Source organism: Tachypleus tridentatus, chromosome 6 (assembly GCF_004210375.1).
Source record: "Tachypleus tridentatus isolate NWPU-2018 chromosome 6, ASM421037v1, whole genome shotgun sequence".
Classification (NCBI taxonomy): Eukaryota; Metazoa; Arthropoda; class Merostomata; order Xiphosura; family Limulidae; genus Tachypleus; species Tachypleus tridentatus.
In genome coordinates this window covers 64,619,035-64,637,311 of record NC_134830.1, presented here as the reverse complement: position 1 = coordinate 64,637,311, position 18,277 = coordinate 64,619,035, and the positions used below count along the sequence as shown (strand labels likewise).

At 33.8% G+C, this 18,277-nt stretch overlaps 1 pseudogene across 1 annotated transcript in view; it reads left to right on the top strand.

Moving 5' to 3' along the window:
* Positions 1-9,307: 9,307 nt before the first annotated feature.
* Positions 9,308-18,277, top strand: part of LOC143252700 (zinc finger CCHC domain-containing protein 24-like) — a 63,602-nt pseudogene continuing 54,632 nt past the window's right edge. The window contains exon 1 of the transcript XR_013029111.1: positions 9,308-9,565. The product of XR_013029111.1 is annotated as a zinc finger CCHC domain-containing protein 24-like (transcript). The remainder of the gene's footprint in view (positions 9,566-18,277) is intronic.

The window sequence follows — 18,277 nt, the reverse complement described above, 5'->3', positions numbered from 1 at the left end:
GTGAAAACATATGGCTAAAGGAATATGTTTATATAAAGTACAAATGACCGAAGAAGGTAGAAACGTTGTTCGCTCTTCTACGTAAAATATTTTCTCAACCCAAACGAGCCGTTTTTTACGTATATATTTTTCTCTACAAGTGGGTTTTCTCGATTATTATTTCATCACGGCGATTGTACGAGAAGTGTAAGTCTTTGTGTTTTCTTTGGGTATTTGTACTTATCTGGTACCATTATGTCTGAACTAGCATACCTTACACCACTATTAACAGTACATGATCATACGATCGTTAAGAAACTAAGAAATTTAAACCAAAGAATTATCAATAGAAGAAATGACATCTATTTCATTCAACAATGTAGAAAGAAACAACTAACCGATAATTTTGTAAAGGTAAAACTATCAAAAATTTTAATACATACATAAACATTATCCAAAATTTACAGAAAAAAATACTTAAAGCCATGTTGAACACGAAATACAAAGAACTACATGACTTACAAAAACAAAAAAAAATGAACATAGACCATCAGCTGGCATGCTGCATTAAACCAGAGATTTACGGACTTATACAACGAAACATAAACCAAATCAACACTAGGAATGACAGAGACAAAAAGATCTGCCACAACAAAAAACTAGTAAAACTAAGGTGCAAACAACAGAAAAGACACCACGACAAACCGTTGACTAGCCTCATAATTAACGGATCCGATCGACAATTAAACACAGAGAGATACATCTACTTAACAAAGGACTCAACTTCGCAATAGCACCTAGGTACATTCCAACCTTAGAAATCAAAACATATTTAGAAGATCTAGCCAGGAGACTTGTTATACTTTCTACAGAAAACAAAAACAAGAAAACAACCAACGAAAGGAAGACAACTTCCCAGGAAAAATTAAAAAATTATATTTTCCAGAAACACCTAAAAACAACATCTTAAACGATTTTTTCAAAGAATTTTCTCACAAAACCATCAACGAAATTTCACAAAACAGAAAGCTAAAAAACAATCTTACAAAAAGAGACATTAATTCCGTTAAAAACCTAAAACAAAATAAAAACATAAAAATTCTTAAAGCAGATAAAGATAACGCTATAGTCATAATGAACACGAATGAATACATCCAAAAAATGAAGAACATCCTATCAGACACTAACAAATTTAAACCAATACACACAAATCCCAAAAAGACACACAAATTGCAACTAAACAAAATACTGCTAAAATGAAAAAAGACAACACAATTCCACAAACATTTTATTCCTACCTAAGCAAAACCGACTTACGCACACCACAAATACACGGCATTTCCAAACCTCATAAACCAGATTGTCCATTACGACCAATAATGTCCACATATGAATCGTTTAATTACAATCTTGGTAAATACATAGCATGGTCATTCTCTAAATATGTAACATCAGCCAGCTCATTCATCAAAGACTCTTTTGATTTCAAGACTAATCTAAATCAACTTAATCATAAAGCCTTAATAGCCAGTTTCGATGTCATATCCCTCTTTACAGAAGTCCCAGCCACTGAAGCCTGCAAGATAGCCTTAGAACTCTATATCCGAGACCCTAACCCAACCATAGACATTCCCAGCAACCAGTTAGCAACCCTCATAGAATTCACCACGATGAAGACAAACTTCATGTTCAACAACCACAACTATATACAAACAAATGGTTTAAGCATGGGCAATCCAATATCACCAGTTCTAGCTAATACTTTTATGACACAAGTTGAAACACAAGCAATTAACACAGCATTACATCCACCACTATACTGGTTCAAATATGTAGATGACACGGTTGCGGGATTCAAATCTACAGAACACATACTTAATTTTTTCAATCACATTAACTCTATACATCCCAACATTAACTTCACATGTGAACAGGAAGAAAGCAATCAAATATCATTTCTTAACAAAATATGGCATTGTATTATTTCAAAGTTTTTAATGATATAGCACTATCGATGAATAACTTTATAAACAAATTGTAGAAGTTCATATCTATCGTTTAAACGCAAGAATAACATACTATTAATAAAACTAATTGATAATTTAAATTTTATGTGTAAAATATTTCACTCTTATTTTAATAGCAGAATAGAAAGAAATACAACAGCCGTTTTTTAAGTAACCAAATTATATGTATGAGTGTGTATTTATATTTCCATTCACTCACATGTATATATATTTTGGTCCCAAATCTGACAACTTACAAGATCTAAATAAAAATTATTTTTTCAATCAAAAGTTTAATATTACTAAATTAAATTGCGTTATCTTAAACATGGTAATTAAGTTTGTTCAAGCACAAAAATTTGTTTGTTGGATAGAACACTAGACGAAATATGACTTATAGGTTTAAGTATGAAACACAGGCGACCAGTTAGAACACTGTCAGAAATATGATGTTTAGTTTGTTCACGCAAGAAACTCCGTTGGTTATCGAAAACGTCAGCAGAAATGTGACTTTCAAGTTTGTCCAAACACGAAATATGGTGGGCTAGGACGAATACAAACAGAAATATGGCGTTACGTTCAAGCGTCTGTTTAAGTAGTTCAAACATAAGCTTAAATGTAGGATTATTCTGTTTTTCACTTTCGGTTATTCCCGTCACACCAAACATGCTCGCCCTTCCAGCCGTGAGGAGGTTATAAAGTCACGATCAATCCCACAATTCGTTGGTAAAAGAGTTGCCTAAGAGTTGACGGTTGGTGGTGACGACTAGCTGTCATTTCTTTAGTCTTACACTGCTGAATTGGGGACGGCTAGTGCAGATAACTCTTGTGGTGCTTTGCGCGAAATTCAAAAACAAACAAACAAACACTTTCGGTTAACTAAACATCTGATAATTTGTGACATACGATAGCATATATGTAAATGTTGTTGTTACTTCGTCTTAAAATAGGAACCAGCGAACACAGTCATAGAATTTAAGATTTGCAAATTATATTGAAATTAGGAAGTTGGCTTATAACGATTCTGAAGTGTTTGTAAAAGGTGTTAAGCCCAGTTTTAGTCATCGTTATCTGTGTAGATATAAAGGGTGGTTTATAATTCGTTCAACATTGTAGGATAATCAAGAAAACTGGGGGGTGCTTATAGAAGAATATACAAAGGAAAAATATAATAGAAATACTCTCTGATCCACCGCTTGCCTACCAGAATATGCTTCAGTATTGTCAACTGCTACACTACCGGCCTGTAGAAGTCGTTCCACTAACGTGATTTATATAGATTTTGGTTATCCCCAGTGGTATATCTGCGGACTTACAACGCCATGATCCGGGTTTCGATACCAATGGTAGGCAAAGCTTATATAGCCCTTTGTGTAGCTTTGTGCTTAATTACAAACAGTAACTATAGATTCTAGAATTATGCTTTTAGCATAGTGCTTAGAGTATTGTTAATATCAGTATACGTAATAGAGTACAATAAGCTATGTGCGCTCGGAGAAATTAGGCTTTAACCTTCTTCACACGTGCCATTCTGCTGAGATACTCCCCAGCGTGGTATGTCTGCGGACTTATACCACTAGAAATCGGGTTTCGAAACCCGTGATGGGTAGAGCACAAATAGCCCTTTGTGCATTTTTGTGCTTAATATAAAACAACAGTGACTTATTTGTTTGTTTTAATTTCGCACAAAACTACATGAAGTCTATCTGCACTAGCCGTTCCTAATTTAGCAGTGTAAGACTAGATAAAGGCAGCTAGTCATTATTACTCACCGCCAACTCTCGGGCTACTCTATTTACCATGAATAGTTGGATTGACCGTCACATTATAACGCTCCCACGGTTGAAAGGGCGAGCATGTTTAGTATGATGGGGATTCGAACCCGCGACCCGCGGATTACGAGTCGAGCGCCCTAACCACCTGTCCATGCCGGGCCATCAGCGACTTATTATCAAACTCTCGGAAGTCAACCCTTTGGCACAGTTGGTAGAGCATTCTCTTAGTTTGCGACAGGTCTCAGGCTTAAAGCCGGGGCGAGGAAATACATCTCGGAAAAAACAACAACTCACATGTATCTCCGACTTTCACTGTACTCCAACAATACATCACAAATTATGAACGTACCACTATACATGTATGGACATTTCGGTAAGTATTTATGTTTATTAGGTTTAAAAAGTTAACTCGACTCCATTAGAGTAATTAAAGTAAATAAAAGAAAGACTTGTTATGGCTGTTTTTTACGAAGGTGTACAAATTTAAATGTTAAGAACTAAGTTAAAAGTTAAAACTATTCACAGTATTATATTTTATCTATACGGAAACTTGGATGTTTCACTTATGTATTTCTATGATTACAGTAAGTGTTCACATAAAATACTAGTTGCCTGTTTTGTGTACAATACTTTACCTTAAACCTTAGTACGTTGTGAAATAGTAAGTGTTTACTTACGGCAGATAAATGCTAAATATGTTAAAACTTACTTATCAATGATAAAGCACTTTGTAAAGTGTTTTTAGGTTCCAGTTTATATTCATAACTAAATGTTGTGTCCTGTTCTAGTTGTAGAGATTAATAAACAAAATTATTCGTAAATAAGGATTTGGATCACTTTGTTCTTGAAATATTAAAGCGACATTCTGTGTTACAAGTGTTATTATTTTTTGTCAGCTTTGGAATTATTTCCTCAATAGTTATAATACTTTGTATGTATTCAAGTAAATAAAGGATTACTGTTTAAAATTATTTATCAACATTACAGTTTCGTTGTACGTATTTACACGTAGTTCTTTGAATGTGAAATTTATTCCTCACAACACGTATTGTGATTTCTGTAGTTTTAGACAGCGTCTCACACATCAAGCAGGTACACTTAAGAAAGTATTTAGGAATAAGGACACAGTGTTAATGATATTTTAGTGAGATTAATTTCTTTAGTACTATTGCCTATCCTAATATGATTTGTATATATAATCAGGTTGAGTACTTTCCAAACGATTCATTGTGATAAACACTACACACCATCCCTGTTTGAAATAAACTGATCGAAAATTTATGAGTACTTTGTAAGTAACAGTATCTTATATCACAGTTCATATTCTTAATTAATGCTGCCCAGTCTGTAGTACACACAGACATATATTTATATCATAATCGTAAATTAGTTTGAAATTTATGCTTTTCACAATCAGCGAGTGTATTTTTATACGCTTAAGACAATAGCATTGGAAGAAGTAGATTTTAATATTTTTTATAATAACACAACAAAATAAACATAAGTATACTGGTTAATAGCTTTCTGTATTCCTTAATACTACGTGGTGGCAAACTTGTTTCATCGTATAGATAATAAAATTAAACATTCAAGGCAGTGGAATCATAAATACTGTTTTCACATTGCATCTTACTATTGGTCTGCATGGTGGGCGTCGCGTGGGGTGATATATAAGTATCAAAGCAAAACCATATGGCTTTCTTTAGGTACAATACAACAACTGTAACAACTAAAGTTTCAGCTGAACAAAACTACAAATTAGCTTAAGAGCTCAATCTTGACGACAGCCCTCTGATGAAACACATGAAAGAAAAAGCGTGTGACACATATTATGTGTTAAAATTCAGCTTTCTTGCTTCTCGTAATGATACATTATTTATTAACGATAATGCGCTATAAACGCATGTATAATTTGTCACAGTACAATACATATACATATGTATGTACTCAGCAAATTTTCGATATAATCTGCACATATACTAATTCAATACAAGTTTTCATTTTTCACAGCCCCCGCTAGTACAGCGGTAAGTCTCCGGATTTACAACGCTAAAATTAGGGGTTCGATTCCCCTCGGTGGGCTGAGCAGATAGCTAGATGTGGCTTTGCTATAAGAAAAATACACACAAACACATTTTTCACAGATTGTTTCACATGAAACAGAAGCATAATATTATTAAAAAATTTTTTCATCTGAGAGAGTGAAATATTAAAATATTTATTTGTAAAATATATTGTTCTAACAGATTATCGGGTACATGAGAGTACAGTTTTTATTCAGACTTTTATGAGTAAGATAAAAACAACCTTTTGGATTTAAAATTAAGATGTCTTACGTCAGAGGTTTTAAGATTTTAAACGAAAATCACATTTTCGACTTTTAGATTCTTAGCACTATTCACTGATAAGAGCTAAGTTCACTTTATGTATATACTTCTTAAAACAATCAAAGCAAAATCAAACTTTTATTACAGCTGCGACAACGAAATATTACTGTTATAAAATAATTTCAATTAGTCCCTAAGTTCACTTTAGTAAAATCGGGCATTTGACGATCAAGCATGTGACCAAAAGTACAAATGGTTTGTTATTTATTCTATACAACATACAGTGGGATTGCTATTGCAGTAAGGTTTCTGCCATCACACCGATATTAGCACTTTTACTTGTGGGTGCTTTATAAGAGTCAATCTTGTTATTCGGTTCAACGTCTGACAAACTCTTATATCGGCAATGCCTTCCTTCTGTTTAGTTACTCAGAATTGTGGATGGTTGTATCTAAACCCTATATAACTTAGCCGATTATCCTATGAGTGCAAACGATGTCATTCAGTTTGAAAATACCAGATATTCAGACGGTCCAATTTCAGTTATAACTTTGGAGTGAATCACACTATTCGAATATCTCCAAACAGTTCATAAACCAAGACCTCAAACAAGACGACTAGATGCTTCACGTATGTGGAAAACCATCAAATCAAACATAGCAGGTTGATGTGAAGTGGCTTCAACAGTTTGAAAATGTCCTTACCAAAATGTGCAACTGTTTTGAAATTGGTGCTGTAGTTATTAATACATCGTGATAAAGTAGTTCGTCCACAACGTAAGCAGATAATCACTCCTTATCCCACCACACTGGTACCGTTAACAATAAGCATCATAAGAATCATATCCTTCGATTATTTTTGGACTGCTGATGCAGCTGCCCCCTCACTTTGGGCAAATGAACGATAACGCCCAAACTACCATATTATACCAATGGGCACTTCCTTGAAGAAGTGAGGACTGGAAGAATAGATATACCAGTCTTCACCCATTAGATGTGTATGGCATGCTCCTAAGAGGTTTACCTTACCCCATCCTGGAAAAAATTCCTTTAAAGTAGCGAACTAGAATACCTCGCAACTTTGTCATCACCTTAATTTCAATTAGACAACATTGGTATGAGACTGTCCTTGCTGTTGTTCGCGATCATAACCCATGTTAAAGTAAAATATCATGAAATGTAAAGACCTAAAGCCACTTTAATCAAATTGCAATTTACCAACGTGAGCCGAATGATGAATAATTTTTCTTTCATGTCATATGACGGATTATCAGTATCTGATTTGCATAGAAACTGATAATGGGAGGAATAATTTACACTATATTATAACTGTTTGTGCAGCCTATCAGACGTATTTGCAACAGCTAATAAAAATAAATACATAAGTATTTTGTTTGTTTGTTGTTAAGCAAGTGCAAAGCTATACAATGGGCTATCTGTGTTGTTCCCATCATGAATATCGAAACACACTTTTTAGCACAATAAGCCTTCCAACTTAGCGTTAAGCTACTGGAGAGAAGCGAGAAAAAGCATATAAATATTAACTACAGTTGCTATTTTATCCCCGGCCCGGCATGGCCAAGCACGTTAAGGCGTGCGACTCGTAATCTGAGAGTGGCGTGTTCGCATCCCCCTTGCGCCAAACATGCTCGCCCTTTCAGCCGTGGGGGCTTTATAATGTTACCGTCAATCCCACTATTCGTTGGTAAAAGAGTAGCTCAAGAGTTGGCGGTGGGTGGTGATGACTAGCTGCCTTCCCTCTAGTCTTACACTGCTAAATTAGGGACGGCTGGCACAGATAGCCCACGAGTAGCTTTGTGCGAAATTAAAAAAACACAACAACAAACTTTTATCCCTGGGTGTGAGCCAATACCATACTAATCAGATGTTTGTAAAGTTAATATGATTAATTTGTGTATTTGATACATGGATGAGCATTAAAAAACTGCATGTTTCTGAGAGTTTTCCCCCTAAGTTTCATTAAGAAATATCATTATTGCGCATTTGCAAAAAGACTTAAAATATTTTATAGTATAGTATAAACTTACACCCTCATTCTCCTATTTTTATAGTGTAGTATAAACTTACACTCTCTTTATTCTATTTTATAGCACAGTATAAACTTACACACTCATTATTCTATTTTTATAGTATTGTGTAAACTTACACTCTCATTCTTCTATTTAAAGAAATTGAAAATTCATTACATCGTATGGTCGATCTTTTATGAAGTGTAACAACTTAGAAATGAAAGGACGATTAATAATCGGGTTTAAAGTTATAAGAAGCTAAAGATTAAATATCCAGGGATGTAATTACAGAATAAATTGATCATTCCCAACCAAGCTTAAACTAAGTGTAAAAGAATGACCTCACGTGCAATGAACTTTATAAGTTCGCATACGTGTGAATTAGTAAATATTCGCTGAGTCTTCCAAGAGAGGTCACTCAGGTTACGTCAGAATGCAGAAGCACCAGTTTTCATAGCTTGGTGAAAGATGTCCTCTCGAATATTCGCTATGACTCAAACATTTGCTTCAAAAAACTAACTAAAATGCAGAATAGATAATAGCATCCCTCACAAAAATCAATGAGTGGTATTATTAGTGACAAATGAATATCAAGTTTTACCTATAAATGACAAACGGAACAAAGTTTATTTTGCGTTTATTGGCAAAAATATTTTCATGTACACGTCTAGACTATTACCAAATCTCGGCTCATTTCCCTTGTCGCGGAAAAAATAAAGCTTTCTGCTTTGGATTTCTGTTATTACTTAATAAATTTCTATACATTGAAAACGAATAAATTCTAGTTGCTAAATCTTTCCTTTTAAACAACTTTGTTTACTCTAGTTTTCTCGTTTCTTTTGTTAATATTCAGTATAAAACTTCCACTCACTACAAGCAGTCATAATATTCCTTAAGAATAGCCTCTTCAACTGTATAGTAAAGGTTTGGCCATGTGCGAACCGAAATAAACATACTCCAGCCTGACCCCTGCCATGGTTAACTACATTCTCAGTAACGCAAGTCTGGACGTCATTACATCGCGTCTGTGTAATATGACCCCTGAAGCTTTCACGAATGTAGGAGTTGTTGTTCGTCGCTTAGGCATATGTTAAATTCGGCACCGAAATGCAAAACATTCAAAATGTTTCCATTGGCTGATGCTCTAAAAATTAGTGATGGTGATTGGGTGAACAGTAAGAGCGTCCCAGAGCAGGAATTCGGCAAACAGAGACGCTACCATCGACCGGGGTTCAACGCAGTGCCATGACAAGAACTCAGCGACACATGTGTTCGTTTCCCTGTGGGTTTGTGCCTCTCTCGTTCGAGGATCCTGAGAGTATTTATTAGTGTCCCAACAGAATGGCTTCTCTTGCCTCTATTGACCCTAGTGCATCGGTTTATCAGCCAGCCCAGTTGCTCAACTGGGTATACCTAACCCTTGCGGACCAGCCTAATTCCAATGACCAGGTTTGTGTGCTAAAAATTCTCTATTATCCCTAACTTTTAAAAGTCGACAGTGCAAATGATACATGTGATGATATTAAAAATATGTCAATAACCTGAACTTAATTTATAAAACTTAACAGCAGAAAATTAGAATATGTTTGGGCTAATTTGAATGTTTAGTAAACTGAAAAAAATCTCAACTTTTATCTATCCAGTGTGTTTTTACGCAAAGATGAACTCCTGATGAACATATTATGTCTACAGCCGCTCCCATGATGTACTGGTAATATAAGCTTGAGCATAGTAACAAAATGTATCCCAGTCGTTCTTATATCGTTGTTTCGACACTGCCTCTCGAATAAACGTAAGAAAGCAAAATGTTTTAGAGATGTTAGAGTTAGTTTAAAATATAATATAGTATGACAAATACAACAAGTAATGAGTTATTATTTAGCATTCAAATTCACCACAGAAACAATTGGACAAAGATATTATGTATTTTAATATTAAGCTAAGCAAAGTAATGTACTTCTCTTCAAGTTCGTAAGTTAATGAAAATAAAGTAGCAATCTAATACACCTCAGATATAATACAACTCAATATGAGACACCACAAACACATTTCACAAAATTCATTATATCAAAAAAAAAAAACAGGAGAAATGAACGACAAACCTATTCCAAATTTAACCAAAATTCCTAGAATATTTAACACCATAAATACCAAAACGAAAATGGCATTTGACATTTCAATTTGATAAAAGCATCATAAATAGAATTAAAACCTGAATACTCTGCATTTTTTGGGCATTACTCTTAGAACGTGAAAATTCTGCATACTTAAAACAAGAACTGAAATCTTAAACAACTAAGAAAACACATGTGCTAAAATATTTGTGACAGTTTAAAAAAACAAAAAATTACATTATAAGTTAGCAATATGTAAAAGGACACGGCAGATGATTTGAAAGTTCCACAACAGAATAATTCAACATATTTTAATTTTATAAATAGAAAAATACAGGGCGATTTGTGTTATAAGGGCACCATTGACACACCAAATTGCAAAGGAATTCAGCATTTAGAGTTCCTTTATTATTATTAATAATAGCAGTATAAATCTATTTTTATATGACATCATATAAATTAAAAAACAATATAATTCTAAATCTTTACAGAAATAGCAAAAATATAGAATAAGCCGAAAACCTGATCATCCTCAGAACAGCAATCATGTAGCTTTGTTGGATCTTTAACTACAATTAATCGTCAGCTATGTTGGGTGTGGTTAAGTTATCAGTTTTAACTATAACTTTACATTTATTCAATACAGGGCAAGCTGTAATAGATATAAGTTAGTTATTAGAATGAATCCAAAGGACAAAACTTTTTAAAATAAATTACTCTTTAACCAAATGAACAACAAAGATGAAAGTAGAGTGAGTTTTAGAACATATTTACTGATCGCAGCTAAAAACAACGTATCGCTAGTTATATCTCTTAAAACAGCAAAAGTCCAAAAGCACTAAAAATTAGGTACTGAGTGAATATACTTGTCTGAAAAAAAAAAGAGTCATATTTTGCAAACGTGAAATACAAAGCAACAGGAATGTCATCCCAGTACTTCTGATACAGCATCTGCATCTTTGAGGCATACTTCTGAGCCGTCAGAAAATAGAGTGTCTTTCTTATCCAATTTCTAAATCTTTGTCACTCCAAGCTAATAATATCCAGTGATAAATTACGGTACTGACGCAAACAATTCCAAAGAGTTTTTCCAAAATGTTATGTAGGAAAAAAAGACGTTTCGTTGGCCAATCAGTGACTCCAATATGTTTTTTTTATGGTGATTCATTAAAATCCTGGGATAACTAGCACTAGAAAATTTTATACCAGGAAGAAGTATTGTTCGATTGAACGTGGGAAAGATTGTATAATAGGGCTCAGTAAGAAGTTAATATTTTATTGAATAGTAAATCTACCTGTTTGGCATGTTGAAGGCTTCCATTCCGAAATAAAAGCTTCAATTAAATAGTCATATTTCATGACGTTTACCAATCATATCTTGCAAATCAAACTCTCCAGACAAAAACCTGTCGATCAGTCGTGTGGACATTACCTTAAATAAGAAGAGTGCAGATGATCAATGGAGTTATTACAATTCTGTAACTGATGCTGGATTCTTGAAAATCGTTTTTTATAGATAATCATTCTAGTTGTTGTTTTGCGGTTAATACTAAAGTAGACTAGCAAATAACTAGCTGCCATGTTAAGCATGAATTTTCATTAAATACCTTAACCTGCTACAAGTAGATAACGATGTCACACAAATACGCGGATATAACAACCAAAACTGAAGAGGTAATCAAAACGCCAAATAATGAAATAATCAAATCTGAAGACAAAATGGAGTATTGTCATCCTCCATGGCTAGATAGTAACATCTTCATAATGCGTCGAAACAGCTGTGCATTCTCACAAAAGAACGTACCGAACAAGCACATAGTTTTGCTTATGATTAGTTTTCCAGTAACATTCAATCTTACTCTTTGATAATTGTTTTTGTGTAACGTAGTTGGGATCTTTTTCAGTCAGATTTTGTCCATCTTTTAATGTAACATTGATATGTGAAACTTAATGATAAAATAGCGTAAAACATCAGTCACATATCTGTTATACTGCAAAGTAATGAACCGCTAAAAGTTTATAATAACGCAGTTTAAAGGCAACTAAGTATTAATTTAAGTATTCTAAATAAACCTAGAATGATATTATTGAACAACAAATGACAATCATTTAAAAAGACGTGACTTCTTTATCAATAAAGAAGAAAAAAATTCTTATATGGGTTGAATTTTTCTGACAAAAGAATATTCGTGTTGACTGGCTCAAACCCAAGAGTTGAAATGTGTTTATATATATATATATATAATTTCTTAACTTCTTAGCAAAATAAGGATTCTCATTTAAAATGATATAACATTATCTTTATCCGGTTGAATCACGACTATCCCCAACAGATGACAAATATGATGTAGTTTAACATTACTAATCATTAAAACATTTTAAAGCAAAAACTAGTAATATAAAATTCTACAATATCAGTAGGAGTAAATGTTAAAGGGACTAATCATGGCACAATTCACATGTGTTAATCTGCATATCCACGAGTTAAATATTTTTCTCAGTATCTTGCAAGGTATCAGAAGATTAATTATTCCTTGTGTATCTAGTTTGATTAAAATGCTTCAACCATTATGAAAAGAGGATTTTTTTTAGAATTTACATAATAATTTGTTTTACCATGTACTCGTACCCCTTTTTTTGTCGATCGAATTTCTCATGCTAATTGAATCTAAGAAAGAAACAGAAAATTTCTTTTTAGCTGGATAACAAAGGTTTAAGATAAATTGTACTTATTTTTCTCTTCCAAGTAGTATCTGTGTTTCATTGTATTTCTGTGAAAAATTCTGTCAGATAAAACACTAATCTGATGATGTGTTGGCCCGTGGTATACTAGAAACATTTTTGAAACGCCTCATTCATTTACGATGATGTCTCAATAAAATTGAGCGAGGTGACAAACCAAAGCCTAAATTTCCGTCGCACCAAACACGCTCGCCCTTTCAGCCGTAGGGGCGTTATAATGTTACGATCAATCCCAATATTCGTTGGTAAAAGAGTAACCCAAGAGTTGGCGGTGGGTGGTGATGACTAGTTGCCTTCCTTCTAGTCTTACACTGCCAAATTAGAGACGGCTAGCGCAAAATTCAAAACAAACCAAACCAAAGCCTAAACATTTATGTTGGTGTATCTGATTCTGAAATACAAGTGTGTCGTAAAATCCTGATTAATTTGAAAATTAATTTTCTGTAAAATGAAAAAAAAAAACAAGAAAAAACCTTGCTATAAACAAAGTTATGTTAAACAGCTTAAAGCTATCTCAAAAAAAACTTTCTATATTTGTATAGTGCGTTATAGAAGCCACAATACGACTCAGCATACAACCTGTATATACTAGCATTCATACCACTTTTCCTTCAGCTAACAATTACCTCCTGCATCAATTCTTTGCTTGTAGTTTAAGCACAAAGTTACACAACGGGCTGGCTATCTGTGTTCTACCTACCCAGGGTATCGAAATCCGGTTTCTAGTTTTATGAGCCCATAGAAATATCTCTGTGCCACTCAGGGACAACTGACGTCCATCATTTTTTATTATTTCTATTGCTGTGTTTTTGGAAAGCTTAAATTATTAACAATTTCGAAACGTAAAATCTCACTACAAACCTGCATTCACTAACGCAAAAAACGTTTGTGTTTGTAGTTAAGCACAAAGCTACTCAGTGAGCTATCTCTGCTGTGTCCACTACGGGTATCGAAACCCTGTTAGATTTATAAATCCACAGGCGTGTTGTTATGTTACTGAAAGGATACGAAAAGAAAAAGGATTTGAAGCTCTTTCAACTGAGCTGACTAATTATGTCTTAAAATATATTTGTTCTAGAAAGCTTGTCAATCTTTGATTATCAAAAGGAAAGCGAAGCACATTGCATTAGATCTACTCTAATTGCTTTTCATACAAATTCAGTAAATTTGATTCACGTTCAAGGTCCCACATACCAGATGTTTTTATATTTAAAATACGGACTAAACATTAATTATAACTAAACTGTTAGTCCATCTCTCCAAGTTTATGGGGATAAAAACTTCCCGACACTCCTGTGCAATTAGTTGCTTATAAAATGCCAACAAAAAAATTAGATTTCACCACTAGAGGACCTTCTGAAATGATATGACGTTCCTTAATAGCGCTTCATATACAATAAAAGTTAAACAGAATAATTAGGTGCGTTAGTATGGATGAAAACTTAAAACTTTATAACTTTGCACTTGTATTTTCTGTCTTACAGCTTTTATGTCAGTATAGCTACAAATTTTAATTCAAAGCTATTTTGAATCTTTTGATAACTCGTCTAAAAAAATCAAACAGATCTTACAGATGTATTTGAAAAGGGCCCGGCATGGCCAGGTGGTTAAGGCACTCGACTCGTAATCCGAGGGTCGCGTGTTCGAAATTCAAAACAAACCAATCTTAAGGAAAGCAATTTCAAATCTACTCTAATAGAAATGGTTGATCACAATTTTATGCTTTATACCTAGCAGTTTAACAAGTGAGCAAAAGGAAAAAAAATATTCACGCACGTCAGATAGGGATAATTGTTTTAAATAATATTATTTTTTTGAAAAAAGCAAACCTAAAACCATGAAATATAAAACAATCCATATAAAAAATATTGGGTTTCTAATTGAATTATACTTACTATCTTTCCACTTAACAGTGACAAGCCAACAACTACATTTAGTCCCTTGAAGGTACTGAAAAGTTATAGTGTATAATAATAGTATGATATATCAACCATAATATCTTTTTCATGAGCTCGTCGGTCTGGCTGAGACTTAACAAACACAGCAATAGGCCTAATAGTAATGTCTAATGATAAATAGGTTAATTATAATCATACTTTGCCAGCTTGCAAAAATGCGTTTAAATGTAAGAACTGTTATTGTAACAAAAAGCTTGTGGCCCGACATGGCCAGGTGGGTTAAGGCATTCGACTCCATATCGCACCACTTATGCTCGCCCTTTCAGCAGTTGAGGAGTCATAATGTAACGATCAATCCCACTATTCGTTGGTAAAAGAGTAGCCCAAGGGTGGTGATAACTAGCTGCCTTTCCTCTAGTCTTACACTGCTAAATGTGTGAAAGCTAATACGGATAGCCATCGTGTAGCTTTACACGAAATTTAAAGAAAAACAAAACAAACTATTCAGTTGCAAACGAGAAGAAATATATCCTCTTAAAAATATAGATCTTATGTCTTGTTCAGTGAACCTTCAAGTTATTGCAGCAACTGCAGAAGAGTCTAAATACCACAATCATAATGTCTCTAGTCATTTCTAAAAACTCTTCTGATAAAGCACTAACAGAAAGGTTTTAGAAAACAATTTTTTTTCGGACAATGGAAGGACTTTAGAAACTCTTTTCAAAATGAAAATCTATTGGATTTTCATTTCTTCTTCTGAGTATGAATAAGTACGGTCAGAAAAGGCAACTTTAAAACTTATAATATACAGACGAACATTTTGTTTGTTTGTTTTGAATTTTCGCGCAAACCCACACTAGGGCTATCTCCTCTAACCATCCATAATTTAGCAGTGTAAAACAAGAGGGAAGGCAGCTAGTCATTACCACCCACCGCCAACTCTTAGAACAGTAGGACTACCCGTCACTTTTTACGCCCCTAGGGCTGAAAAGGCGAGCATGTTTGGTAACGCGGATTCGAACCCGCGATCCTCAGATTAAGGGTCGAGTGCTTTAACCACCTTGCCAAACGCCTTGAATAAGTGTAACACGAAATTATATATTTGACTCCTGTTTTGACTTGTTTTTATACAGATACATAGCAGTAACCGTTTTACGTATACAGAGATTGCTCTGCATATTTAACTGAAAATAACCCTATACTTTATTAGTTTATAGTTATATTGCCAAACATATAAATCGCAGAGACAACACAATGACTAATAGTTGTATATTTTGCCTCTTTGTGCCTTACGTTTGACAGAGAATAAAAGGACTGAATGAAGCCTGTGAATCAACAATTACAGAGACTTCAAGCACTCAACAATAACAAAAATGATAAAGTTATATATAAAAATATTCTACTTTTATGAACTAACTAGGACGTCAAAGCTTTGTATATTATAGCTTGCAAAAGCACAGCTTTTACTCATGGCGTTAATCTGTCAAATCAGAGAAAACGCCACATGGAAAAACCTAGTCACCATATTCAGATATATCCCTCATTTTAGTATAAGATATTTACTCTGCTCTAAACCAACCAATTATAACATTTTCTCCGTGTTTTTTATCCTTTTCTTAATTTTTACACCCTTTATGACACTATACATCTGCAGAAATGAATCTTCTTTTGCTTGTTTGTTCACACGAAAGACCAATAAGAAAGGCATTGGGTAAAATAGCTTTGCGAACTCTGCTGAGCGGGGAGGTTACCACATTCAGCTTGTTACAGGAATAGACGTCACATATAAATAGCTCAAGCCGTGACTCAGTTCTTGGATACTTCTGCCAGTAAAGACGTCCTACAGATAAATGCTTCTTCAATTTATCAACTATATCGAGTAGACTTAGCGGACATTATTTGTAAAGTAAATGACTTTCCCTTTAGTTTCTCTACGTCAAGAAAACTTAGCAGGGTTTGTATTGTTGTAGCATAATACACGTATGTAGAGCAACTTGCTAAAAGTCTGAAGGATTTCTCAGATCAACAGAGCATTTTTCCATCTGCATTTGTTTCTTTTTTAGCAACTCTATTGTCCTGGACAAGACTTTAGTTACTTAGTATAGACATTTGGGTCAGGAGAATGTGTTATTATTTTTTAAGTAGCTAAGCCTAACTGCACACAGATTACCTATATTTTTAAAAATATTCTTGCCCTCAATCATAAAACTAAAATAAACTCCTTATGAATTATTTATAAGTGGTAAAAATGTATTTAGGGGTATATAAACTTTATGGAAGTTACAGCAATCATTTTGTATTAAATAAAATTAAGAATGAGCTACTTTTGGTCAAACGAAATGTTCATCAGTCTTCTGTTTGATTGCTTAAGCCATGATATATTTGTATTTTGTATTTATGGCAGATATCTCTAAGAGCTTTGCCTTAAAACTGATTTTAAACTGTAGTCAGTAGCTCCATATGTTATTAACTATGTTAAAAACAAAGGAAATTGTTAATACCAATTTAAAAATTCTTACAGTTCAACAAACCAGTTATACATAGTGTTATAACATTATATATATATGCGTGTGCATAAGGTTTTGTAGTTTCGTAATAACAATGAAATTAAGTAAAAACATATTATTACTTTTACATCACAAACCCTGATACATCTTTCTCGTCATTGATCTGAACAAAAAGAGGAAATTTGGGAAGGATTTGATCTTACTTAACGAACTAAACTAACGAGTTTTCAAATCCCTAAAATTAAACTGGCCTATAAGTGAAGTACAGTGGGTTTAAATATCGCCAACACCACAGTTTTTAGGTCTTTAGAATACTTTGAAATATTACAAGATTGCATGTCAACATTAAACATTTTTGCAATTTCATATTTAGGTTGACTTGCGCACTGGTTCTGGTTTTTAACCTATGATTTAATCGTTTATTTCTCTACTTATAAATATTTGTATTTAAACTTATTCATTCTGAAAACGTCATCTAATAAAACTCTACTAGATATCAAGAACCAGAAAAACTGAATTAAGACTTTCTCATGTGATAATATTATAGTGATCCTTACAGGTGGGGTATTAAGTTACATGCTAATCTGTTCGTTCAGGAATTTTTCTTTTAAAATGAATCAATAGAATATACAGCATTTGTTTGTTTTTCATTTTAAATTTCGTTCAAAGCTACACGAGGGCTACCTGCACTAGCAGTCCCTGATTTAGCAGTGTAAGACTAGAGGGAAGGGAGCTAGTCATCATCACCCATATCCAGTTCTCGGGCGATTCTTTTACCGAGGAATAATGAGATTAATCGTCACATTATAACGCCCACACGGCTGAAAGGGCGAGTATTTTTGGTGTGACGGAAATTCGAACCTGCGACCCTCGGATTACGAGTCGAGTGCCTTAACCACC